Here is a 26,886-nt window from a genome sequence, read left to right as displayed (position 1 = left end):
CATATGGCACAAGTCTTGCAATACAAAGTCCACAACTGCACCTTCAATTGTTTCTCAGTTGCAGTAGTGTTAGTTACTATTACTTTGGACGTCTGGTAAAATGTCACCATTAATAGACATATTTTGCACAAGGAGCCACACTATTTATGGCTTTAATAGATGGGGGTAAGTAAGCTCTGTTTTCTATGTGCAGATCCTTGTGTAATATTTATGGTCTACGAATGTAGTTATTTCTCTTGGGTTTTATTCAAAGCTAATGGTATCACTGATCATTCCAGCCATAATCTCAAGTTGTTCTTTCTCTTGGTCCTGTCATGCACCATTAAATGATGTTTATTATTTTTTTATTTCAAGAACATAATGAATGTCCTAGGACCTAGGGAGTTTCAAGGAACAGCAACAAGAAATTAACTGGTTCACCAACAAGAAATTAACTGGCTCACATAATCATTATGTGCTGAATGTACTCACCTTAATTTGTTTTGAAGTCATTTACTCCTATGAAACTTTTCTTTTCAATAAAATTATTTTAGCACATAGATGTTTATAAAAAATAAATTACACAAGAATTAATACAAATTTATATTGGCTTGCTTTGGGAGTGAAATGATAATACCAAAATAGTTATGTTGTTAGCAGATAAATATCTTTTAGAGTTTTTAATGTATACTACCAGAATCCAGATATTTAAAATGGAAAATGGTTATTAAATGTGAACTTATTTCTTTACCAACTCAATCAATAAAGAGCAACAACAGGAAAAAAACTGGTATGGAATGAAGACCGACAATAAACTGAATAAAATATTTCTATAGTCTAGCAATGCTCCCACGTGCAGCATAGTGAGTGAGTTGTAGTAAGTAGTTGTTTCATTAGACACTACTTATTGCACACTGAGGGGCAGATTTATCAAGGGTCGTATTTCGAGGGTTAAAAAACCCTCAAATTCGACCCTCAAAGTAAAATCCTTCGAATTCGAATATTGAATTAGAAGGATTTTACCACAAAACCTTTGATCGAAAGATCGAATAAAACGATAAAATCCTTCGAATCAAACTATTCGAACGATTTTGAGCGATCGATCGAAGGATTTTATTTGATCAAAAAAAACTTAGAAAAGTGCTGGGGAAGGTCCCCATAGGCTAACATTGCACCTCAGTAGGTTTAAAGTGGCGAAGTATGAAGTCAAAGTATTTTTTAAAGAGACCATACTTTGATTATCGAACGGTCGAATAGTCGAACGATTCGATCAAATTCGATCGAATTTTACCAATTCGATGGTCGAAGTACCCCAAAAAATACTTTGAAATTCGAATATTTTTCCATTCTAATTCTTCACTCGAGCTTAGTAAATCTACCCCCTAATTGTACATCTAATTTAATCTTGTCATTATATGATATATATGATTATTATATGATCTGGTTGTGCATTCAAAGATTTCAGGGGGACAAAAATAAATGCAAGACTTGACAGAAAATGCAAAACTCAACAAATTTTTCTGCTTGAACAGTATCTTATTTAAGAAAAAAAGTGACAAAATATTCTGAGTGTTTTTTCACAGAAAAAAGTATCATGCTGGTGATAATCACATTTTTCGATTAATTTTCATTAAGCCTGAAAAATATCTCATTCTGTGTTGCTTGTCCATCCATTAGCAAATTATGTAAGAAGTTTGATATATTATAACCCTTTTTCAATTTCTGTTACTTTTTTCCCTATTAATTTAAAAAAATAAATAATGGTCCTATTGACTTCTATACAACCTTGGCAGCCTTTAGTTGGCAAGTTTTTTTCTGGCAACTTTTTACAGACTTTTTGGTTAAAAAATCCTGACTAGTCGAGGTTTCAGAAAAAAAAACAAAATTAAATTTTTATAAAAAAGTTTTTTGAAAAATTTTGTGCTATGGGCTAGAGCTTTAAGGGGAGCATAAGCATGCTCCTTAGTGTTCATTCAAAAAGCATTTGCACCCAGGGTCTGGCAGAACTCTGCATCTAGTGCCAGATCACAAAGTTTTCTTTTTCCAAATTTAAAATATCCTTTTTGGAGGCATTACATAAATATTTTGTGCAAAAGACCAGGCAGGGCTTTGGTTAGACAAAATTTGGCTGAAAATAGCAGGGCTGCAATAAAAACAAGCACTTTATGTAGAATCAAAACAGTTACAATAGATGGCGAATTTTCACTTTTAGGGGCAAATTTATCAAGGGTCGAATTTCAAACTGGAAAAACTTCAAAAAATTGAAATTCAAAAAGACCAACCAAAATTAAGTCAAAGTTTTTTTTGGGTCAAATAGGTCAGTTTTCGAATGAATAGGTTCGTATTCGGCTGAATTCGAATCAAAGGAATATCACATTCGATCAAATTTGATTCAAAGTTTTGCCCTAAAAAACTTTGATTTTTCAAAGTCCACCAATTGACTCCAAATAGGTTCGAGGAGGTCCCCCATTGGCTAATACAGCAATTCGGCAGGTTTTAGATGGTAAATGGTCGAAGTCTAATTTTTAAAGATACAGTACATGATAAATTTCGATATTCAAATTTTCTAATTTTTTGCAAATTCGAATTTGGACTATTCCCTAGTCGAAGTACACAAAAATAGAGCGAAATTCAAATTTTTTTTCAATTAGAAAATTCACATCGACCTTTGATAAATCTGCCCCTTAGAGTTACTGGACTTTCAGCATTTGTTTGTAACATTAATAATTCAGGGTGATATTTTTGGTATTGCATTGAGATTGTTTCTTTTGAGCTCTTTCTGTCAGTTATAGAAGATTTATGAAGCCATATTTTATACAGTATTGCAGTATTTTCAGTTTAACAGCAACTGTACAGCCACTCACCCATACAAATGTCCCTTTCTATGCTGTATGACCACTTTTAACTGGAAGCTTTCCAGTGCTATACTGCAACATTATTTATACTGTCACTAATCTCAATGAATTTTTTTAGAATTTGTGATTGGCAAGGAGTACCGTTACTAGTTTTGATATTAATAGCCTTGTATTTTTTCACTTGATAATAATGCATCCAGCCCTTTCCTGATTTTTTACTAATCTATCGATAGACTACCCTCATCCGATTTGAAAAAGACTTTGCGCCTGTTTTTTCCATGGGTAAATTCGTTTTCTATAAACTAATATTTGCAACCTTATTAGGAGGTCAAAACATATTTTGGAATTCTCCACTTGAGTCAGGTATACTATTTGATAGATTAGAAAAAAATCAGGTAAGGGCTGGATGCCTTATTAACAAGTCAATTTTCCTAACTAACCAGGAGTAAGCCTACCACCGGTCTCCCCAAAGCAGAACATTCAGAAAAACACAATTCCAAACCTTGTGGTGATTTCAGTCCTCTCAGTGAGCTCACACAGGCTGCTGGAGCTCCCCCATTCTGTCTTGAGCTGCCTTTTTAATTATTATTAATTATTAATTATTAAATATATACATACATATTGTATCATCATTTCAATTACTGGAGATATGGAGCGTCAAGGACTGTATGCGTCATTTTATTTTATTTTATTGTCTATTGTAACTTAGAAATAAGTTAAAAGATATTACAGCAAAACGTATCTAAATCTAAAACGTACCTTATCTATCAAAAATTATCTAATACCTTAAACCAGTTAATACTGCAACCCTGCTTTATGTCCAAAACCACTCAGGTGCCTATGTTATGAAACAGAATGGTAAGATGTCTTAAAACAAATATTTGGAACAAAACTATGATTCTTGGTAATCCTACCTTCTGCTGTGCAGGATCTGTACTTGAAAGCAAACATTTGTCCTACAAAATCCAGACTAGAATTTCACTCTTATTGTAAATGTCAGCTTATGACTCACCGTTCTTCCAAAAATGATTATCTCCAAGGAATTAATGTATTATATGTGTGGTTGTTCTTCTCAATAAAATTATTGATCCAAAGCACAAAGAGCACATTTAGCTGCATGCTTGTCTTTGTGGGAGTGAACAGCTGTGTGCTTGTCAACTGCTTTGATCGAGGTTTAGTGAATTTATACCCATGATCTTCATTACATGGTGTCACAGCTAGGTGCCCAAATGCAAATTTGCCCTGTGGTTATAAATGAATGCCACTAGGGCACACCCCTTGCTTCCAATGTTTCTGTTTACAAAAATGTTTTTTTTTTTTAATGTAGCAGGGGTCATTCAGAGGGATCTTGAATGAAGTGTAAGAGGAGACTTTATTACAGAATGACCATTTTGAGACCTGGTCAGCAGTCCCTTTTAAAATGATGGTATGAGGAAGAAGTGAAAGTCTATTTAATAAACATGTTCAGTAATATACTAGATATTTCTCGATATTAAAAAATAGCAAGAGAAAGGGAAGAGAAGTGTCATTTCATGGTATCAATGGAATAGGAGTTATGTTGAAACTTATAGTACAGTATAAGCTCAGTTCAATTTAAATATTAGAAATAAAGAAACCAAAGATTCAACTTACTCAGTTCAATAAATTCACAACCTTCAGGATTTTTTCAATACCATTTAAATTTGCGATGGTGGTCTATGGAGCAAACAACCTCAATTCATTTTTAAAACCATATTTATTAATACATTATAATATAAAAAAACACCATGTATGATCAATGCTAGACCTGCAGGGTGGCCACCCTATGCTTCCCATAGAAACAGTTTGTCCATGAGCTCATTAAAGGGAGTTACAGTTCACTTGATGAATATAGCGTGACTATTGAGATGCTTTGCATTTGTTTTATATCAAAGCGAAGGATTGTGGCAGAAAATGTACATAGTCCACATCTCTGGGATGTGAACCTTCGATTTATCTGAATCCCAGAGAGATGCCACATGAACTCCTTTGCATCCATTCAAATTCTGAAATTACCTTTGCATCCGATGCAACCTATAACTTCCAAACGCCCTTGACTCCCACAAGCTGCACTCTATCTGGGACATCAATTGCTTTCTGGCATCACAGATCAACATACAGTGATTATTCCTAGATCATAAGCTCTGTTCATAAAGAGCGAGAACATACAGTAACTATAAGCAATCCTAAAATAAGAAGTGTATTGTATAACAGAGGCAATAGAATGTCAATAAAACTGCAAACAATGTTATTAGAAAAGGAATGGAAGGTCGCTCCTGGGCTTAACAGTTAGAACAAAAATTGCCAGCTTAAAGAACAGCATTACATGTACAGTACATAATATAAAGGTACATATTATGCCTTGTGCTTTTGTCTGTTATAAAACAAAACATTTCTCTTTTGTGGTTAGAAGCATGCAATATTTTAAATATCTCCCTGTCTATGGGCTAGTGATTAACTAATTTGTGCAAAAGACAATTCCTAAATTCTGACCTATGTGCAACCACTAATGCCCAGAGGTGAAAATTCATAAAATAGATTAATTTAAACACTAGACCTATGTTTTTAGAGGAGTGCTGTTACATTTATTTTCAGGATATACATATATATATATATATATTTTCACTTACTGTAACATAATTACAAATACACCACTCTTTAAAGGCTCATACATTGTTTGGTGACCTTTCTTGTAGAGACCATAGATATACTATGGGGCAGATTTATCAAGGGTCGAATTTCGAAGTAAAAAATACTTCAAAATTCGACCATCAAATTTAAATACTTCGAATTCGAATATCGAATTCAAACTTTTTTCACCAAATTTGGGTATTCTGTGGTCAAAGTAAAATCGTTCGATCGAACGATTAAATCCTTCGAATCGAACCATTCGAACGATTTTATCGTACGATCGAACGATTTTACTTTGACTTCATGCCTATGTCCGTATAGGCTAACATAGCACTTCGGCAGGTTTAATTTGGCAAAGTATTGAAGTCGAAGTTTTTTTAAAGAGACAGTACTTCGATTATCGAATGGTCAAATATTCAAACTATTTTACTTTGAATCGAATTCGACGTCGAAGTTGTAGTATCCTATTCGAAGTATCCAAAAATTACTTTGAATTATGAATTTTTTTAAAAATTCCCTCTTATTCACTTCGACCCTTGATAAATCTGCCCCTTAGGGTGTATATATTATTAAGGTGTGTATTTTGATTTACATAGCTTTTTACACAGCTTTTTACACTAGAATTGTATACTTTGCTACACAGCTTTATAAATACATGTGATTTTACATATTGTATAATACTATATATAAATATATATATATATATATATATATATATATATATATATATATATAAACCATTTTCGCTTACTGAAACATCATTACAAATACACCACTCTTTAAAGGCTTATAAATTGTTTTGTGTCCTTTCTTGTAGAGACCATAGATACAGTATACTTAGGGTGTATAAATTATAAAGCTGCGTATTTGACACAGCTTTTTACACTAGAGTTGTATATGTTGCTACACAGCGTTATCATACATGTGATTTTACATATTGTATAATGGAGTTACTATAGTGATGTGCAGTGTATTTTACTATTTTACACAGCTTTATAAATATACCCCAATGTTTGATTTTTTAAGATTCTTGTTTTCAGCTATTATTGGCTGAAATCTGTTTTTCAAAAGAACAAACTGATTATTTTATATTTTGAAATCTGACATGGGGTTAGACATATTGTCAGTTTCCCAGGTGCCCCCAGTCATGTGACTTGTGCTCTGATAAACTTCAGTCACTCTTTACTGTTTCTGCAAGTTGGGGTGATATCACCCCCCTCCCCCCCAGTAACCCATCAGTAGAACAATGGGAAGGTAACCAGATAACAGCTCCCTTGTATATATAAGAACAGCATTCTGTAGTAAAAACTCATGTCCCATTGAGACATTTAAGTTATATTGAGTAGGAGAAACAATAGTCTGTCAGAAAGCAGTTCCATAGTGCAGCACTGGCTCTTTCTGAAAGCACATGACCAGGCTAAATGACCTGAGATGGCTGCCTACACACCAATATTACAACTAAACTAAATACACTTGCTGGATTAAGAATGACATTTTATATAGAAAAGGGAAATATTTGCAATGTAAACAGTGTAATTTAGGAATAAAAACTACACAATAAAAGTCACCAGAATCCCATTAAGCACAAGGAAAAAAAAAAAACCGGTAATAAAAGCAAGAGGAGACCTTGCAGCATGATTCATTCACATCTTTATACAGTATGTCCATAAGACAAATATATGAGATACATTGATAGAAAAGTGAATGGGTCTTACATTTAAGCAGTACTTGTCTTTTGCTACTACAGTAAGGTTTCTGTGAATGATGTTTCAAGTTAAACAATACAGACTAAAGGTATCAGGGACAAAGATGCCCCAGACCACTTCAAAATTAACCAGCTCAGAAAGCATCATTCAGTATTCGTATTTAATGATATAAATGAAAAAAAGGTTAGACGGTGCACACTCACACAAATGTGAGGTGCTAATCCAAATGGGACTCCCCATCAGACTCAACAAGGCTTACAATAATTCCAATAAAGATGAAGATTGCACACTCAGAAGAAAAATTTAATTTGTTTTATTCCATCAAATATAAACAAAATCAAGACATTGGCCCTACACATTTCGACCATAAGTGGTCTTCATCAGGGGAAAACTGATCAAAAACTATACAAGGATAAAAAGGAAAAATAAAAGGCAGAACGAGTGTCCAATTCATTCTATATAACTGACAGTTTTAAATTGGTAAGCTCTATATCATGGAACACAATTGCGCTCCAATCCGAGTAGCACACTGTGCTACTGTGTGTGATGACACATGCCAGGCAACAAGCACGGACAGGGACTGACAAATGAAGGTATAAAACTGGAATGGACTGGACACGTGTTCTGCATTTCTTTTTTCCTTTGTATTGTTTTTGATATTTAACCCCTGATGAAGACCACTTACAGTCGAAACGCGTAAGGCCAATTTCTTGATTTTGTTTATTTCAGATTTTGAGTGTGCAATAATCTTTATTGGATTTTTCATATTCAATGATGACAAAACCTAAAACTTAACTTAAAATTCTCAATATACAAAATGCTGTATAGATTTACCACCTTACAAATCATTTTTTGATGGTGTGGCCAATTATCCCTGAAAAATATAGTAATTCAATGGTCTGCACATTTTAGTGTTCATCTTCGTAAGTCCAAAATGACTTACCTTTAGTCCCTTCTTGTAGAATTTTAACGTAGGTCATTAAGGTAAAGTTAAGGTTAAGTTTAGGTTTTATGATTGTTAAATGGGAAGACAGAATGCGAGTTTATGAACTGGTTCATTTTGAATTGATCTGGGGCATCTTTGTTCCTGACACCTTTATCATGTATTGCCTAATCAAAGGTAAAATTTACCCTCAAAATAAATTAAGCGGCATATTAAAGAATTTTACTATACTGGAATAAATATTTAAGTAAATATTGTCCTTTTACATCTCTTACCTTGAGCCACCATTTTATGTGATTGTCTGTGTGTTGCTTTAGAGATCACCTGACCAGAAATATGAAACTCTAACTGTAACAGGAAGAAGTGTGGGAGTAAAAGACAGAACTTTGTCTGTTAATTGGCTCATATGACTTAACATGTATGACATGTTTGTGTGCTCCATGCCAATGGCACATACTGTACGTATAAAATATTATATTATTGTGAAAATGGTTTATTTACATCAGGAGTGTCCAAAAGGTAGATCGGGATCTACCAATAGACCTTAAGCTGGTGATCAATAGATCTCAATACACTGTCAACATACAGCTTGTCTAAATCAACTTACTATTTCCTGCTTTTCATTTAGATATTTATTAAGTTAAGCTTACATAATAAATATTTTTTTGTTAAATATAGCAATATACATTTTCTAATAAATCAATATTTAAGTAATATGTTACATGGAACAGAATTGTAACAATGCTTTTATGGATGTAAATCATAATGGGACAACATCACTAAAAGTAGACTTCACATTAGTAAGGTATGGACACTCCTGATTTAAATGAAGCAGGGTTTTACATATGAGCTGTTTTATGCAATATATCCCTTTAAACTGGTTAGAGGGATGGAAGACAAATTATGAGGGTAGACTGTCAATGTTGGGGTTGTTTCCTCACTTTACAAGTACATTAGAGGACATTATAGACAAATAGCAGGAGACCATTTTACCCATAAAGGAACCCCCTCTAGACTAGAGGAAAAGAACTTTCATTTGAAGCAACGTAGGTGGTTCTTCACAGTCAGGACAGTGAGGTTGTGGAATGCACTGCCGGGTGATGTTGTGATGGCTGATTCAGTTAATGCTTTTAAGAATGGCTTGGATGATATCTTGGACAGGCATAATATCAAAAGCTATTGTGATACTAAACTCTATAGTTAGTATAGTTATGGGTATATATAATTTATGTGAAGGTGTGGAGGGGTGTGTGTGTATGGATACTGGGTTTTCATTTGGAGAGGTTGAACTTGATGTACTTTGTCTTTTTTTAACCCAATTTATCTATGTAACTGTGTAACTTATTATTCCGATTATACTTAGCTAAGAGGAACAATTTGTCCTGCCAATGGATGTCACCACTGACTTTTCAGCCAGTCTTGAGTATGCCACTGTCTTCTCTAACGGACTGAAAGGTGAGCAGAGAAACTCTTATAAAATGCTTTATTCAATTGCTAAACAGATGGTGTATGCTTACTTAGTTCCATAGCCTTGATATTGCATTGGATTAATTGTAAGTGGCATACTATCATGTTTTATGTTTGAGATTAAGAGAGAAATAAAAAAGGAATAATATGCAGAGTGCTGTATTACTCCACTGTCTTCAAAGCTATATTGATAACCATTTTATAATAGTATAAGATTTATTAGGAAGGAAATCTTTTGGTGTACATGTTGTTTGATGCATATACAGTACTGTAGCTCCATCTGGTTTTTATATCATATCCTATACAATTTTTATTTGTGTATACATAGATATATTTATACACACACAGGAAAACACATACAAACACTACTGTCTCTTACAAACACAATTAATCTCGATATAAAAGAAGAAATAGTTACTGTATCAAAGAGATGGAATTTCATTACATGATGCCGATCTGGCTTAGATCATAAATGTCCAGCTCAATTACAAAATGCCCAAAACAAAAAATATGAAAAAAGCACATGACTAAACAGACTAAACCAGCATGCCAGAAACAATTTGTCATATCTTATTCAGAAACAATGTATTTGATAGTATGGGTAGGATGAAAGGAATTCCCTTAATGTGAGAAGCAGATGCCATTTTCTTTGGAAGCCTTTATGAATAAAGCTGAAATTATTAGTAACAGTGTACTGTTGAAAGGATGTTGAAGTAAGCCAGTAGGGTAGGCTATTTTTTATATGCACATTATCAAATGTGTCCAGACACACTATGAAGAAATGTATCTTAACAACCTTTCTAATATTGCATGTTCCGAGCCATTACATTCATTGTTGCATTTATTAATGGGGGAATTTGGGGAGTTTCGCGTAAAATTTCTGAACTTCCCGTGAAATTCGTGAAACGGCGAAACATTTATGATGCCGGGGTCCGTTTTTGACGGCAACGTCTGTTTTTTTTTTTGACACCGGTGAATTTTTGCAGGCGAATTTACTCAGCGGTTTTGCGGATTTATTCGCCAGTGGCGAATCATGGGAATTCGCAGCAAAATCGCACCTGCCGAATAAATTCGCCCATCACTAGTTGCGTTCCAAACAATTTGTGGAAACAATGTCAGAACAAATACCCAAGAATAATCATAGCAAAACTGTGATTGGAATCTTGTTTAGTTTTATTGAATGAAAATGTTTTAACAATAGTTTAAAGGCCAGATACTTGGTCTTCCTTTCATCTGATATTTTATATTCACCAGATATTTTTATAAACACCACTGGAACTAAACATCACTGTACTTTAAGGGGCAAATTTACTAAAGGGCGAAGTGACTAACGCTGGCGAAAATTCGCCAGCTTGACGTCATTTCGGTACTTTGCCGATTTACCAATGGGCACAGGTGAAACTTCGCTAGCAAAGGAGATAGATAGTAGCGCAACTTCACACTCTAACGGCAGTTGAATTTTCACTCTGGCAAACAAAGTAACATCGCAAATTCACTAAAAAGCCCATTTTACTGAACGTTACCCCAGGCTAAGTGCAATAGAGTAGATAGGACTTCCTCAAAATTTAGTTGAAAAAAAACGCTGGCATCTTTTCCCTATTTCAGGGCGATAGGCTGGAAAAGTGCATACATTTTTTTTGGGGTACCCGGGCTCCCCCATACATTTCCTAACATATGGCACATAAACTGTACACTGTACACATTTGTAGGGCAATATAACAAATCTATTTTCTTTTATTAAGGTTCCCTGGGCTTGTAATGTAATGTTTTTGATGCAACACATACGTAAATTCAAATTTAACTTTACGGCGTATGCAAATTAGCCAACGCTAGCGCAACTTTGCTCTGCTTGCAGAATTAGCGATTGCGAATTTTCGGCACTTAGTAAATTTGCCCTCTAGTCTCCTCTCATTTTACCTCTACATTTTGTTTGTGCTATTTTTGTGACTCTCTGAGGCTTTGTTCCCCTGGAAAAATTTCCCTTTGTCAGAGGAAAATAAATCCACTACTTACTAGCACTTTATTAGCATAATACAGTTGCAAAAATACATACACTTTTTCCTTTTACTAGGAATCCATCAAGATCATCAGCTTTTCAAATGGACAAGATAACAAGGCAACAATTTTTGTCATTGGTTATAATAGGTTTCATAAATGGGGAAATATTCCAGCTTCAGGATAAAAACACCAATTTTAATTTCAGAAGGAAAAAGAAATGTACCCCTAAGCATATTAACATCAGAAATGGATACATTTGACAGTGATAATTATCTCCAACTTCTAACTTATATACTTCAGTGCTGTTAGACATTATCCCCAACTTAATAAATTGATTAATAGAAGGTGTTAATAACCTTCTAAGGTTGAGTTTCTTTCCCCAGATAGAAGTTCATGAATGTGATAGTTATATTACACTTGCAAATGACATTAGCAGTTCCTCGGTTTCTATCATATTTTTTCCAGAACTGCATTTGCCTAATGACCTCTATCATAGTCTAAGCTTAGACATAAATCTGCTTTAATTGGTGTATTAGTGCAGTGAAGATTACAAGGTTATAATAATCCAGGAAATTCAGAATAACACTGATAACTTTTAGTTATCTACTTTTAAAAGATCAAAGAAAATGTGTTTTAATTTGCTTTAATTGCATGTTTTAAATGGTAATATGTCTTGTACAGTATTTCAAACATGAAGAGATGATTATTCTTTTCTGACACATGGACTTATTTTGTAGATCAATTCCATGTTTGCCCACTTTTATCCATGTAAATCTAATTACGTATTTGGAAGTCTTTTGAGATGGAGTGTCACGCTTTAAACCAACTAAGGAAATGTGATGCAGTCAGAGCCATACAGCATATAATTGAAATGTAGTTTGACTTTTTCTGGGATAGATGTGATTTGCATCCTTCAGTTCCACAGTAACCCTTATTGATAGTGTAGCATAGCATTTGGATTTGTATGTTTTACAGTAAGAATTATTATAATTGCATATCTTGTTGTACACGATTGCCCAGAATATCTGATATGTTCTGGATAATGTGGGAACAGAAAGTTAATGGTTCTTCTTGGTTAGGAAGGCTTAAGGCTAGATCTCTACTGTTTGGCTGATCCCTTTCAATGCTGAGTTTTGGGGCATATGCTGATATGTTGTAGTGCTTATAAATTACTGTTGATTCCAAGCAACATTATTTTACCAAAATGATAGAGTACAGTATGAGACTGTAGCTTGATTTTTGTGCTTAAAGGGATCCTGTCATCTGAAATCATGTTGTTTTCAATGCATCAGTTAATAATGCTACTTCAGCAGAATTCTGCACTGAAATCCATTTCTCAAAAGAGCAAACAGATTTTTTTATATTCAATTTTGAAATCTGACATGGGGCTAGACATTTTGTCAATTTCCCAGTTGCCCCTGGTCATGTGACTTGTGCCTGCACTTTAGGAGAGAAATGCTTTCTGGCAGGCTGCTGTTTTTCCTTCCTAATGTAACTGAAGGAGTCTCAGTGGGACATGGGTTTTTACTATTGAGTGTTGTTCTAAGATCTACAAGGCAGCTGTTATCTTGTGTTAGGGAGCTGTTATCTGGTTACCTTCCCATTGTTCTTTTGTTTTGCTGCTGGGGCGGGGGAAGGGAGGGGGTGATATCACTCCAACTTGCAGAACAGGAGTAAAGAGTGACTGAAGTTTATCAGAGCACAAGTCACATGACTGGGGCAGCTGGGAAATTGACAATATGTCTAGCCCCATGCCTGATTTCAAAATTGAATATAAAAAAATCTGTTGAAATCTTTTGAGAAATGGATTTCAGTGCAGAAGTCTGCTGGAGCAGCACTATTAACTGATTCATTTTGGGAAAAAAATTTTTTCCCATGACAGTATCCCTTTAAGATTAGCGATGAGCGGATCTGCCCCATTTTGCTTCTCCAAAGCATTATGCATTATGAAATGCATTTGTCTATGGGAATTTTTTCATGGCTACGTTTCTAGCACAAATTACATACAGTATAAGTTATTGGTTGTGTTTTTTAGTGGTGATACACAATAAATAAAAGTCCAAGATTCTGTGTGCAATATATTGTGGTGCTCAATCTGGAAACTCTGCTGCACAAAAAGTTTTGACAATCCATGTATTATAGGAAAAAATCAGATGGCACACACTATAGCAATTGTGCTAAATCCTTATCATGATTTATTGACATCGCCACACAACATTTTGGAGGTAAAACAATTGCTATAGTGTGTGTATCTGATTTTTTTTTATTGGTGATCATTTTTGTGGGATCAATTGGCATTTTTTTGTGGAAAAATGTTCCCATAGTTTTGTGAATATAATCCCTATGTCGAAATGCAGAATTTAACCATGAATCCATGCCTGGTGAAAAATTAATCGCTACTTGATTCCTAATTATACCTGGTATTTTTCCTGAGTGGGTTTTCAATAAAAAAAAAACACTTGGCAACTAAAACCTGGCAAGATTTTAATTTTTGTTGGCCAAAAAAAAGGATTGGCAGGAACCCAGGGTATTCAAATGCAGAAACTATGCAAAAGTTTAGGAACTGGCATGTGGTTTTAGTAGCCAAATGCTTGAGCCTAAAGACTTGAGCGTTAATAAACCGCCCCCCCCCCCCCTAGTTTTAAAATTTGTTTGGTCACTCAAATCAGATTTCCAGAAAACATATTTAATTCGGATTGTATCTGCTCATTTATTTACTATAATTTACAGAAATGGATGTAATATCAGTTTTGCCCAGGGAAGAAAAAAACTAAAATGTAGCATCTGCATTTAAAAGTATTCTGTGTAGCAGGGATTCTCTTTTAACAGAACTTAGATGCCACCTGCTGGCATTTGAATGGAGTATGGTGTGGTACATAATGAAAAAAACATACTTGCACATTATTCAAACTCTGGCTTTAGACCCTCTAGACTGTAATGTCTTCTTATTTAAATAATATATTATCAGCTATCCTAAACATACAGATCTATAAAGGAATATTAATGCAGGCATGATTATAATGTTGTGAGCCAATAGCTTCCATATTTCTCTGCTCTTATTTGCTTAGTAGCTTTGGCTGCTATAAGTTCCAAACCTTTTGTTAAATTATGTAATTCTCATACTCTAGTGTAATGCGGAAATGGTATATACACCAAAATGGCTATATGTAATATTCACAGGGATAAAGGAAAATGTTTCCTACCTAGCAAAAGGTATACAAACCACTTTAACAAATGCTCTTTATGTATTATCTTATCTACCATTATATTATTTTTTGATATTTGATGCATTCTTTTTTTAATCTCAATTTAGAATGCTCTGCTTTTACTTTAGAAGGCAGTTTTATTGCTGGGATTTCCACCAGTGACCTTGTCAAAAACAGAACAAGAGGGTGGGATGATGACATTGGGGGTGAGGTCATAACATTTGGGGGCATGTTTGTGCCTTGTGGGGAGGAAGTGCAAGAGTAGAGGTGGCTAATGGCCAGATTATTGTTCAGGTTTCTCAAGACAAAAAAGACAATTTTGATCGAAACATCCCAAGAAAAACCTAAATGTTTGTGTCAGAACTGAAAAGGTGGCAAACTTCCTAAATTCAACTAACTAGCTATAACTGTGTTGTAATCCTAAATAAAAGAAGGGCAGTAATATTGCAATGTGAGTAGTATGCTATGATTGAGAGTGTGTCTATAACTGACGGTCTGGTAAAATAACAAAAAAGTTATAGTAAAGGCAAACACAATTTCACAATTAAAATCTGTTTTTTTTTCCCGCAAAGCAAATTTTCTGGAAACTGTAACTGTAAACCAGAGCAGATTTGATCGGAGTTTGTAGCAGAAAATATTGAGATAAATTTGGAGCTCTTAAATGTCACTGTCACTAAACCAAGATGGATTGCGTGGAGTTGAAATTTATGATCAAAGGTTGTTTACTTCAAAACTATGACTCCCAAAAATAAATAAATCAAGTTGATCATTTAGGGGCACATTTATCAAGGGTCAAATTTCGAGGGTTAATAAACCCTGAAATTCGACCCTCGAAGTAAAATCCTTTGAAATCGAATTCGAAGGATTTAGCGCAAATGCTTCGATCGAACGATCGAAGTAAAAATCGTTTGATCGAACGATTAAATCCTTTGAATCGAATGATTTGAACGATTTTAAGTGATTGATCGAAGGATATTTATTCAATCAAAAATTTTTTAAAAAAGTGCTGGGGAAGGTCCCCATAGGCTAACATTGAACCTCGGTAGGTTTAAAGTGGCGAAGTACGTAGTCGAAGTATTTTTTAAAGAGACAGTACTTCGACTAAAACGATTTTTACTTCGAATAGTTTGAATCATTCAATTCGATCGAATTTGATCGAATTTGACCCATTCGATGGTCGAAGTACCCAAAAAATACTTTGAAATTCGAATTTTTTTTCATTCAAATCCTTCACTCGAGCTTAGTAAATCTGCCCCTAATTGTATTAGTAAAACTTCACATAGAATAAATGTGATTGATGTGGGTAATATAATAAGTATTTTATTAAGTTAATATATCATTGTACCATGTATGTGTATATGGTACGTTGGTTAAAAAAATCTTAGTGGGCATTTTTTACCAATGGTTTTGGTCATGAGAAAAAAGTTCAAATGTTAAAGCATATCGATTCATCAAGGATTATATTGCACGTTGTGGGTAATAATCACAAAAGGCCAGCTTTATTGAAATGTGCTATTTTGAAAGCTTATTATTTGCACTTTAGAATATGTTGTTGACATCATATAAGAATACCCTAGATAACTGCCATATTCATAAACTGTATGGATTGAAGCCATTAGCTGCTATTAACCTATTAATAAAATACAGAGAGATAGAAATATAGAGATGTAGTACACATTTATAAGAGCTAAAAATCATATTTCCATTTCTTTGTATAACACCTCATTGATGTCATCAGCATAAAGTTGTTGATTTGGTTTAACACTGCTTGTGATGTTTTGTATGGACATTTCACTTACAATGTATTTAATAAACATTGTAATTTCCATTGCATATGCAGAGTAATACTTGTTACATTTATAAATGCAATTATGTGTGTATTGCTCTATATCACGCCTAATTATGTACATGTTAGGTTTAGTCTTTAAAGCTATCTGAATTCAAATGAATTACACAATTTCACGCCACAAGTTTAAGTGGTTTCAATTTGTCTATTTTTATTTACATATATATGTATGTTTTTTGAGTTTTTCAATTATTTTGAGAGTTGGTAGACCCATAGAAAATGATGAGTAGAATAGGAATTCAATGCATTGAAGGTTTTTTCACAGTTTTATTTGATTGCATTTTTTAGATTGACATTTTTTAATAGTTTGAAAATTTCGAGTTTGTTTACATTTAAAAAAAATTCACATATTGAAATTTTGATAAATAGGCCTTTTAGCTAATGTCTGTCGCTTCTTTATACATTAAGGGGCCGATTCATCAAGCTCGAGTGAAGGATTCGAATTAAAAAACTTCGAATTTCGAGTGTTTTTTTTGTGCTCTTCGACTATCGTATTGGCGTAAATTCGCCTGAGTAGAATGATTCGAATAGATCGAGCGCAAAAACGCTGCGACTATTTGCCATTCGATAGTCGAAGTACTGGATCGAGCGCAAAAACGCTGCGAATATTCGCCCATTCGATAATCGAAGTACTGTCTCTTTTAAAAATACTTCGACTGCCTACTTCGGCACCTAAAACCTACCGAATTGCTTTAAAAGCCTATGGGAAAGTCCCATAGACTTGTTTTCCAAGTTTTTGATCGAATAAAAGGGCATTCGATCGAACGAAAATCCTTCGAGCGAATATTCGATCGGGCGCCTTTTCGCCTGGCGAATATTCGCCAATTCGACTATTCGCCAGCGCGTAAATTCGCCCGAATTGCCTATTCGATTCTATTCCCCAGTCGATTTTCGAGGGATTTAACCCCTCGAAATTCGACCATTGATACATCTGCCCCTTAGTAAAAATCTGTTTGGTTCCCAGTATTTAGGCATTCGATTTATGCAGAATTTGCAGGGCAATGACTTGTTCAGTAGTGATGGGCGAATTTGTCCTGTTTTGCTTCGCTGAAAAATGCAAGAAGTTTCTGTTAAATTTGCGAAACAGCGAAAAGTTTGTCAAACGCATTGAAGTCAATGGGCGTCAACATTTTTTTGCCGGGTAATTTTCTCAACAGTTTTGCAAATGTATTTGCCGGCGGCAAAATGTGCCAATTCGCTGTGAATTTGCGTCTGGCAAATTTATTCATCCATCACTAATGTTCAGTCCATTTCCCTAAAGGTCTATTTTGATTGTGTGTGTAAATATGTCCTAGTGCATTAGAGACTAGTGCTTTAGAGACTGTAGTATAGTTTATTTTCCAGATATGATTTAATGGGTCATCTGCATCCTGGTTAGCTATCTGATTTTGCATTTTTCTGGCAAAATATATAGTCTATCCAATAAAAGCATAATGCATGAATAAGAAAATGACATTATAGTGAGTCTTTGAAATAACATATTTAGGTTGAACTCCCCTTTTCCCACTGCCTTAGACCACTGTTACTGTTTCCAGTAGAGCACATTGGGGTTATCCCCATGCTTTAATACTATTTATTATAGAGTAATATCTTTTGGTGTAGTAGTCAATTTACTAGATGGGAGGTGAAAAAGTTGCTTTGAATTAGATGTTCCATTCAAGTAAAGATCAATGTCTAGGAAAGTATTCCTATTATAAATCCAATCTCCAGCAAATCTTGAGAACTGCCTCATTATATTCATTATATTTAGAAAGTTAACCCTCAATTGTTTTTAATCTACTGGAGCTTAAACAAATCCAGTCTACAGAGAAATGGAATAAATAAATAAAAACTAATTTAAAAAAAGCAAAGTCTAAGTCATGACTCTACCATTTATATGATTTAACAAAACGTCCCCCCTGTTCATCATATCTTTAAAAAATACAGCCTATCTTTGTGCTTCATCAGCCGTGCCCACTCTAATCCATATTAAATCTGCTCCCCTCTGTAGCAAGTCTCTTTTCTGATTGAAAAATACTCATTGGAATCCCCTTTTTTGGTTCACCAATAATTTAATAATGTTTATGTCTCTCACAGCCTTCTCCAACTCATATCTACTAGACAACTCCTAAGTCCCACAGAGTCTAGTAAATAATTTATGTCACTCTTATAGACTACACTGAAGATGTTTTTGCTTTTCCACAATAAAAAGAGATGCATATTCAATTTCCCCATAAATTGAATTAGTGAATCTTCCAATATTGCTATTAATTTCTCATGACTGTACTGTATTCTGCTATTATAAGGTTCATAAAGAGAAATGTTTGCTTAGTTATTTCTTTGTACTGGAGTAAAATTCTGATATGGTGAACTATTTTCTTCGAACGTATGTGAACTGTAAGCAGGGTTATTATTTACTAATTATTTCTTAGCACAAATAAATAATAGTTAAAATTAACTTTTCTAGAGTCAGAGAAGAAACTTGATAATCTTGAGTTGTGATTAAAGAGACTTAAAGGGTATCTGTTGCTCATCCATACTTTACTTATATACTGTTGAACTACAAAACTCTCTCTATTCTTAAAGCAATATTGCGTAATAGAACTTTCATCCAGCTCTCCAAATCCAGCAACTGCATTCAAGTGTAAATAATTTTCCAATGAAAATCCAACCTGATAATCGTAAATCTGTCTCCATGAACTTTGTTCCTGCATTAGGAGCTGGAAGCATTATGCAGGTTAACGTCCTTCCACCCCATGGCTGATTACTGGGAAATATAATTACGGCTAAAATTACACAATAATGTTTGTAAGATAACAGCAAGATGTCTGACAACCAGCATTTCCTTGCACATAGGGAATACCAATAGTCATTCACAGCCCATAAATGGCACCCTTAGGAACCTTTTGCATGCTTGTTTTCTTCTCTAACTTTTTTAAATTTGAATGTGGCACATGGGTAAAAAAAGGTTGTGGATCCCTGGTCAAGAGTATAACTGTTTTTTCCACAATAATGATAAAATCCAAATTACAAAACTAGGTTCATGTGAAAAATATGGTACTGTATATACTGTACCATGTCATATATGATATCTCTAAAACTACAATTTTTTGAGAAGTTATATACAGTACATTTTGCACAATCACTTCATGAAACATTTATAATGATTCTGCAAACATTGAGCCCTACCACTAACCAATACCTATAAATATTTTTTTTATTTTTTAGCGATGACAGAATAACAAAACAGTAAAATGCATTTTCTTTTCATATACTTTCAAGCAATGCCAATAAGCCTTTGAATAATGCACACTAAGTGGGTATTTACTAAAACTCAAATGTATCTCATTTTTTTTGTTAAATGAAAGTCGACCATACTCCCATCCACAAAAAAGTTGGTGGAAAAAGTTGCTACAAAATCGTCCGACATTTTGAATTGTACGAATTGATGCCTGAATCCCTAGATTTTTTTCAAGTTGTTGGCTGAAAACCCCAACTTTTTCAGATTATCCAGCACAGATCATGATGTCAAGAAACAGCTTCAGGGACATGTGCCATTGACTTCTACATAACCTTGACAGGTTTTAGATGGATGGATTTCTGCAACTTTGGGGTATAATTAATCTCTAAAAATTTAAGGTTTTTTTTCCTCTAAAAATTGGAGTTTCCTCCTAAAATAACTCAACCAGAGGTTTCATAAAATTTATTAATGAAAGAAGGTATCACTTTTTTTTATAACATTCATGTACTGTTTTGAAATGGTGGAGTTCATAGCAAATAGAACTATGAGGACTTTTTTCTCTTTGTAGACACAGAAAACTTAAGGAAGGACATGCTATGGTTTCCATACATTTGATCCAATTCCATTCAGAACATTGCAATAAAATTGGAAACACCTTTCTGCAACTTCGCAGATATTATTGTCTTTACTGTTAATTTGGTACATGTGTCATTTCATCAACAATGAGAAGCTGAAGAAGAATGTAGGGTACCAACAATAACCATTATCTTACTAAAACATAAAAGTTTGTTTCTGATAGCCCATAGCCTTTTCCAATCCCAGTTTAGTAAAGTATTAACCAACAAAGCTTCTTGAATAACACAAAATGAATATCTGTTGGGTTTGCAGTTTCTTGACATGTTTAAATTGATTGGTAGCTATACCAGTACATTGGTTTTGTATACATATATATATATTGTATATATATATATATATATATATATATATGTGATTTTCTCTTTTCACACTTAAAACATTGCTTTTGTGTGTTTGTGTGTGTGTGACTGTTTGTATTTTTACGTTAATGACGAAAATGACGACTATTTCAATGAAGGACGGTAGTAAGACAAGAAAGCATTATAAAAAATCTTCTTTAGGTATTAAGAACACCCTTTTTCTTCTAATAGAATTATGAAAGTCTCTGGAGAAAGATAAATTAACTCAGAAACAATTTCATTTCTTTGATCATCTGCAGTTAAAGTGAATGCTTCTGGGGGTACACTGGACAAAGCAAACTCAATATAACCTGATTTAACATGATACCATATGAACCATATGCTCAATGTTGAACTGCACCACATCTTGAGCATCAGTATAATTAGTCCTATGGCTCATGAGCTGTTTGATCTCTGTGACGTCCAGCAGAAACCAGTGACAATTCAAACACCTGTGTCTGCCTTTCACTGTGTCTGATTTTCACAATGTGGGTGACAAACATGGTGGGTTGATATAAAGACCACCACTCAAAAGTACACTTGTGATTTGACTGCGTCTGTTGTCCTAGTATCCCACAGCAACCAGTCAGCCAACTGTTGTTTGAAAGCAGCTAGTTGCAAAGGGTTAGCATTCTATGTGCCTGATATTACATTAACCCTTTTCTCTGATAGCTGCATGCCCACATCATCAAAATATTGTAAATTCGACTTATTTTTCATACAAAGGAATAACTTGACATGGATGTTGTTTTGTGTGTTAAAGCTATGGGGCAGATATATTATATATATATATATTGAACTGGTGAATCTAAAAGGATTCTCAGCATTTTGACATTATGCCCAAGCTGTTAACACTTTCCTGACAGTAATGAAAATGTGTCTGACAGTTAGAAAATGTGTTTATTGAATTCTTGCATTTATCAAACCACTTACTGCTCTAATAAGTGTATCAATTTGTCTTAACGTTCACTACTGGTCAAAGCAGTTTAACTTTATTCTCTGGGGTGTTAGTGCTTGAGGGCAGTGTTGGGTTTTAAAAGATCCAGGAAATTAATTATTAAATGCATCAAAATGAACGCAATGCTGTTGTTATATGTCTATTACTGTTAATTGTTGTTACAGTTCATGATTTAATAAATAACCTGGCATCATAAATCTGCCCTAATGGCATTTTTTTTTAAAACAAACCTATAGAGCACAAAATTAAACTAAATGTTTAATTAGTAAAATTAAATAAGGAAATGCCATGCTGATTCAGCAAAATGTGAATTTATAAACATGATGTTTTTAAAAATCAGGAAAAAGAATTATAATCAGTCATCCACAGTGAGCTAATACTTGCATTTTAAAATGTATATACTGTATCGGTTATTTAACCCACATTAATCAGTGCTTAATTATCAGTGCAGAAAACACACTTTGCCCTATTAATTAGACATTCATTTAAAGGTTGTTATATGAGACAAAAGCCATTTGTATTCTTTGTATCTCCCACCAACATAAAAGAGCCACAGTCCTTATTGCTATAGGAACCGTTGTTTTTAAATTAACACACTTCCTCACTGTCAGTTTACCTCCTTTTCTTATTAACATTTCTCTTTGCAGAGCAATCGAATACAGACACATGTAATTATGAGCCTGTCTATACATGTGTCATTATTAATGTAAGTGAAGTAACAACACACCGATGCAATCTACTTAAGGTGTGAGTATATATTTAATATATAAATAAATATATATATATATAGAATCATACTTGCACTCTGATCTCTTGTCGTATTTGATATATGAAATAAAAAGCAGACAGAAACATACGAGAAAGAGACAGACATATGGGAAAGAGAGAGAGAAAGAGTGATAAAAACTGTCCGAGAGTGTGATTTGTGTGTATCTGGATGTGATAATATATGACCCAGTGGTAAACTATTCAGTGAGAAGTGTTTTCCTCCCTAAATGACAATGAGTCACATACTGTTAAAATGCTTTATGTTTATTTATTTTAAGGGGAATTAACCCTGTTTAATACACTTTGACCCTTTCCACGACTAAAAGTAATGGGTTCTAGGGATATCAAGGCATTATATTAGAAGGAGCAACATTACAGATTCATAGTTCATGCTTTTCATTTGTGACCATTAGGGTAACGTATTGCTTAATGGCATACATTTATAGCATGCTGTGACTTGACTTTTCATTTTGCAATTTAGCATGCGCATGTAAGTAGCAACTGTTTAATATCATGGAAAGAAATGCCAGCTGATCAGCAGTAGGTTTTCTTACCTTCAAGCCATAAGACCCATCAGATATACAGTATTGCTTTACAGTGAAGCCACCGGTAGATCCACAACTGCTGGTCTTTAAGTTCAGGGTTTGCTTTAGAGAGTTTCCATGGTCCTTGTATGCAAACGTGAGCACAAACTTGCAATTATAAACCTTCAATTTAGGTTTCTCACTTAAATGACTTTTGTTAAGCTTAAATTTGGGTATAACCAGTATCCCACAGATTAAAAAGTGCACATTCCAATTAGCTGATCAGTAATCTCTGTAGGATATTTAACACTATGCCGTGTCAGCAATGCAATTTCCTCTGCGTTCTGACTAAAAATAAATACCTGACAATCCAACGTCAGTTTTCTTTCCCTGTGGCTGATTTATCGATGTCAGTTCAGCCAACCTCATCAAAGTTTCTGAATCTTGAAAAGCAGCGGCTCTATTTGGATCTGGGTTAGCTGTGGTACTCTTGCGCTGAATTCCAGTTACTATTTTCATGCAGCACAGATCCTTTTCAGTCTGGTTTTTCTTGGTTATAGTCTTCATAAAATTCAGACGTTAGGAAGTTGCTCTGCTCTGGAGATTTGGGGATTATATGATTTTACAGAATCAGGCAGGAGCTCTTGAGTGCTACTCGCAGAATGAACATCCAGCACTGAGGGATGGACAGCTCCCTTAAGCCCTCAGGTGCAGCAGAGGTGGAGTCTAGCTTCAGTAGGCTCTCCATCTATCTTCCCGGCTCACTCCTGGTCTTTGCTAGTTACTCCTGTTAGTCTTTGTGTAATGTTGATTTTCCTCTTTCACTTAGTTTTATTCTTCTGGCATGTATGCCACCCTTGGCAGTGATTAATAACTAAGCCTTGCACTTACCATTTCTTAATTGTGTTCTGCCCTTTCTACTGTAAGCATAATGTTTGAGTGCATTGTACTCATGATTTTATACACTGATTCTGTGCTTCTGTTTCCCTTGTCATCAGCACTCCCCCTCCTGGCTTCTTCTCCCCCTCTCTGTTCAAGCAGTCTCCCTTTCATGTATTGCTTTATATACCTCTCCTGCACAGATTCTTTTATTATTATTATTATTATTATTGTATAAACTCAACAGGCATTTGTCTACCTCTGTATCAATTAGTCATTTATATAATATTTCATTTGGCTTAGTGCACTGCAAATTTATAAAATTATTCTATTATGATATAAACAAAATGTTATTTCATTGAACTTACCCTCTTGCTGCTGCTGCTGCTTCTTCATCATGCCACTGTTTATAACACCAGCACAGTACCAAATATTGCTTCAAACCCTTTCTCCTTTGATTATCTGTACAATAAAGCCCTGTAGTTAAATGCAGTTAGGAGGATGTCCAATTATATACACAATAATAGGAACAGATTGGATTACTCGAGGCTAAACAGATACAACTGGTCAAAATCAAGGCAGAAACAGCACCACTCTGTTATAGTCAAGTGAATCACTGACTTTTTCACAGCAATGTGTCATTGTGTACACTTTATTTGCAGCAGAATTTGAACCATGTGTTGCCATTAAGAGCAGCAAAAGTGTAACTGTGATAAAATAACACTATAACAGCATTAATAATGTAGTTATACATTTTAAACATATATTTTTCTTCATCATTTATTCCAAAGATTAATTGCAAGCGGTTATTTTTCACCAGGTATGGAGTTGCAGTTAATTACCAATAGGGGCAGATTTACTAAAGGGCGAAGTGGCCGTCGTTAGCGAAAATTCGTCAGAAATCACATCCACAGGGACATCACCAATTTACTAAGAGGCGTAGAGGACAATTCACTAGAGAAAAAAAACAATCACCAGCATAGTTTTGCGCCCTTTCGCCAGGCACATTTTCGCTCAGGCAAACTATTGTTACACTGCAAATTCATGAAAGTGCAAATTGTACAGAATATTAACTATTTCGCATTTCGCCAGAGTCTCCTTCGCCAGCTTAGACCTGGCAAACTGATAAGATGAAGCTAAATCCTCCTCAATCTTATGTCAGTAACATCAATCCTTTATGATGAAAAGTCATACAAAAAAAAAAAAAGCTGGCATTTTTTAAAATTTTGAGGCGTGATTGATTTGAGGGGCATGCCACATTTGTTTTAGGGTGGGCTCATGTCTAGGGCATTAGAGGATGCTTCTCCTTATTGCTGACTGATTAATATGTGAGGGCTTGAAGAAAGTGAGAACCCATGGTTTACACTCTTGATTTTCATGTGACAAATCTATATAACAGGTGGTTTGGAAGCCAGAAGCTCCTTCCATGATATACAACAGTGTTTCCTTAACACACAGAGTGAAAAAAAAGAGGTGCCACTTATGTTTTTCTTGCTGCCAACCTCCCAGCTGCCTAGCCTTCTACTGGTATGGGATCTGTTATCCCAAACCCTGCTATCCAGAAAGCTCCACATTACAGAAAGGCCATCCATTATAGAATACATTTTATACAAATAGTCCAAATTTTTTAAAATGATATTCTTTTGTAATAATAAAACAGTAATTTGTACTTGATCCAAGCTAAGATATGACTAATCCTTATTGGAAGGAAAACCAACCTAGTGGGTTTATTTACATGATTTACATGATTTTCTAGTGGACTTAAGGTAAGAAAGATCCATTATCCGGAAAACCCCAGGTCCCAAGCATTTTGGATAACAGGTCCCATACCTGTATCTGAATTGCTGTGGCATCATCATGCTTATCATGTGTTCATCATTTGTGTTCCAAAGCAATGTAGAATTTAATCTGTAATTCATTAGAGACCAACACAACACTCTAAAATGAATTAATCAAGAAATCCACAACTAAATCTAAACTCTATTAAGGCATATTGGGGATGCAAAAAACATTCTGCACCTACATCTGGATGTTGTGTCCAGATTCATGTAATGCCGATCAAATTTGTCTGCGTCTGCAATGTCCCTGACCTCTGTTCCTCATTCTAAGTATAGGCCCTTTGTTATGTTGTGCTTAGATGTGCACTGAATGCATTTTACATGCATATGTAATGTAGACCGAAGCAGGTCAATGCATTTTGAATGGTCTTCCTAAAAATAAAACTCTTTAACGAAAGTGTTACTTTAAATTATGCCAAAGATGTCCTGTTAATGTGATACAATGTATTAAAGAGCTGTGCTTCACTGGAGTCTCAGGTTGTGTTCCATCCAGGCCCTGTATGAGAGTAGTTAGCTGTGTCTAATGGATTTCCTTGAACTCTGAAAGACATACAGGCAACCTTTACAGGTAACCTTTCATAAAAACCAACCCCAGAGTGTACACAAATGTGTTGTCAAGAATGTAGATTGTTGTCACTATCCTAAATAAATGATGGAAATAAAAATCAAATTATGAGGGCAAGGTCACACGTGGCATTTTTAGGTTTTTAGGTATTTCAGCAAAGTGTATTTCCAAACCTGTGGATCCCATTGAGTTCAATAATATGGTGTTTCCTTGGCATATTGGCGTTTCTGCTAAAAAACACAAATACTGGCGTCTTCTAGTGAATGTTGACTCACAAATGCCCCATGGGAATTGTTATAGTACATATTCCATTATTTTCAATAGGGCCTCATTTTGTGCATATTTACGCTCTGCTGTACGTTTTTAAAAACGCCACATAAAAATGGCACGTGTGACCTTGCCCTAACAGTGCAAATTCACCAGCATCAACAGTAGGCAAAGGTATGTAGCAGTTTTTAGTATTCCAATGACATTGCTTAGCCTTCAGAGCAACTAGTATATATACACAATG

General features: G+C 34.6%; 1 protein-coding gene across 2 annotated transcripts in view; it reads right to left on the bottom strand.

Annotated features, from left to right (window-relative positions):
- The window catches only part of drd2.L (dopamine receptor D2 L homeolog), a 173,216-nt gene extending 149,165 nt beyond the window's left edge, over positions 1 to 24,051 (bottom strand). Inside the window, exon 1 of one of the 2 annotated variants that reach the window (XM_041568349.1) lies at positions 23,124 to 24,051. The gene's annotated coding sequence lies outside the window, so the exon portion shown is untranslated. 2 annotated transcript variants of the gene reach the window in all.
- Positions 24,052 to 26,886: the final 2,835 nt, after the last annotated feature.

Source organism: Xenopus laevis, chromosome 7L, assembly GCF_017654675.1.
Source record: "Xenopus laevis strain J_2021 chromosome 7L, Xenopus_laevis_v10.1, whole genome shotgun sequence".
Classification (NCBI taxonomy): Eukaryota; Metazoa; Chordata; class Amphibia; order Anura; family Pipidae; genus Xenopus; species Xenopus laevis.
Note: the sequence above shows the minus strand (reverse complement) of the source record. Positions and strands in the feature narration are given on the sequence as shown.